At 39.7% G+C, this 2694-nt stretch overlaps 1 pseudogene; it reads left to right on the plus strand.

The window, feature by feature from the left end:
- LOC106939585 (heat shock 70 kDa protein 12A-like) lies at positions 1–2486 on the plus strand (annotated as a pseudogene).
- Positions 2487–2694: the final 208 nt, after the last annotated feature.

Genomic DNA, 2694 nt, shown 5'->3' on the forward strand with positions numbered 1-2694 from the left:
GCCAGACCAGTTCAAGAAATGGAAGACTCATTCATCATAGCTATAGACTTTGGAACTTCATACAGTGGGTATGTCTTCAATATCACACCCAGTCATGAAGAGCCAGATCCCCAATTAAAGATGTGGGGAAAAGAAGTTGGACTCCAGACTCCAAAGACTCCAACCTGCATCTTGTTTGATGAATCTGAAGAATTTGTGGCTTTTGGTTACGAAGCCATAGAATCATACAACAACATAGGAGGTGAAGATGCAAAGAGACACTATTTCTTTCAAAATTTTAAGATGGCTCTCTATGGCACAGTAAGTCCAATTCTTTAGACTTTGGAACTGCATACAGCGGGTATGTCTTCAATATCACACCCTGTGATGAAGAGCCAGATCCCCACTGGCTCTTCATCCCCAAATGTGACATGTTTAAGGGTGAACATGTCACATTTAAGGGTGACATGTTAAGTTCACCCTTAAATGACATATTGAAGTAATGTCTTCATTTCAGACATTGTTTTCAACATGTACTTCATTTTATTTAGACATGTACACATTTACAGTTATTAAAAGGTTTTAGTTGTACTTCTGTCATTGCTGTTTGGCCCAACATGTGGAATTGATTAGAACTGAGGACATGTATTAAAAAAAGAAAAAAAAATATTTCAGTAACTTCATAGAGATCTGTTCACCCGGTTATTCTCCAGGTTTGAGACATTTTTACATTTTTGTTTAAATTACCCTGTATCTGTTAACTCTGTGTTCATTTCTAGGAGGAACTTAGAAGGGATATGAAGATCCAAGCAGCCAATGGGAAGGAGATGGAGGCTCTGAAGGTTTTTACAGAGGCTTTGAGATTTCTGAAGGATGATGCTCTGAAAACCATTAACTCCAATGCAGCAGGAATGGTGTTCTTGGCTTCTGACTTCACCTGGGTCCTGACTGTTCCTGCCATCTGGGATCAGTCAGCAAAACAGTTCATGAGAGAAGCTGCAACTCTGGTGACAGCAGGTTTTTAGAACTACAATTTCCTCACAAACATTCATTATATTAGAATATTTTCTTTCCTGCTTCAGGCAGGTATTGTGGAAGAGGGATCTGAGGAGAGACTGGTTATTGCACTGGAACCAGAAGCTGCTTCAATCTGGTGTAAGAAGCTTCCAGCTGATGGTTTCATCTCAGAGAAACACAACGGCACCCCTCTGGATCAGCGTCAAGGATCTCAGTACATTGTTGTTGACTGTGGAGGTACTTTGTATAATTCTGATCCAGTTTGTCATGATGTAGAACAAACTTAAGAAAATAATAAATTCATCATCATACACTTCAGAATGTATGACCTGATAAATCAAGGTGTGAACATTGTCTATCATTCTTTCTTTTTCAGGAGGAACCATTGACATCACTGTTCATGAGGTCCTTGAAGGAGGAGCCCTAAAGGAGCTGCACAAGGCCTCTGGAAACAACCTGGGAGGACAAACTGTGGACAGAAAGTTTAAAGAGTTCCTCAGAGAAATATTCACTGATGGAGTCTGGGATGAATATGAGGACAATTATCCAAGAGAGGTTCAGAAGTTGATGTATGATTTTACCTGTCTCAGTCAGGTGAAGATGTTCAGTTCACCTGTTCATTTAATCTGGGAACACTGGCTCAGAAAAAGAAAACCTTAGAAAAGTTCTTTGAGTCAGTGGAAGGTGCGTCCTGGAACAATGGATCCATAAAAATTTCCAAAGAAAAAATGAGATATTTCTTTGAGGAGAGTCTGCAGGGCATCACCAAGAATCTTGGGGAAATCCTTAAAAGAGAATACAGTATCGAGTACATTTTGTTAGTTGGGGGTTTAGCTAACAGCCAGATTCTGCATCAGTACATTATCGATCAGTTTGGTGGTACCTGTACGATTCTGTGTCCTTTCAGAGCTCAGGAAGCAATCATGAGAGGAGCTGTTGAGTTTGGAAGAAACCCGTTCTGGGTCGCATCTCGAAAAAGCCCCTACACATATGGGGTGGCCCTCTGTGAGCCCTTTGATGAGCTCAAACATAAACCAGAAAATAAATTCATGGTTGGCAAGGAGGAGTGGTGCTGTGATAGATTTATGACATTGGTGAAGGCAGGTGAAGATGTCAGGTGGGATGAAACTAGAGAACACATCCATCGTCCAGTAGACAAGTATCAGACACTGATGGCGATGAGATTTTATTGCACAGAAAGGATCTTTCCTAAGTATGTTGATGACTTGGGAGTTGAGGAAGTTGGTTCATTTCATGTCCCAATGCCTGACATTAGTGGAGGTAGAGAGCGAAAGGTGAAGTTAGAAATCAGGTTCGGCTCCACGGAGATAACAGCTACAGCCACAGACATGACTTCTGGTTCAAAGGGGTCAATCAAGTTTGACTTTATTAAGACAAATGATCCAAAGACAGATAATCCAAGGAGTGTTGAGCCTTCTTTATATTACACTACAGATGGAAAAACACTACCAGAATGAGATTAATATAGAACAATAAGAGTAATCACCTCTTGTGATAAAACTGTGCTACTGTTACTTATTGTCATTATTTTCTTAGTAAGAGGTTTTGTATGAAATGTTTTTATATCTACTTTTGTTTGAGGACTTTTAAAGTCGTTTTCTGTTATCTGTAAATTATCTGTAAATGAAGAAACTCTGCAGACTTTCCTAAGACTTATCAAAAATCAACGTTAATTAC

The sequence above is a fragment of the Poecilia latipinna genome, unplaced genomic scaffold, assembly GCF_001443285.1.
Source record: "Poecilia latipinna isolate Pla-1442-1.1 unplaced genomic scaffold, P_latipinna-1.0 Scaffold2917, whole genome shotgun sequence".
NCBI lineage: Eukaryota > Metazoa > Chordata > Actinopteri > Cyprinodontiformes > Poeciliidae > Poecilia > Poecilia latipinna.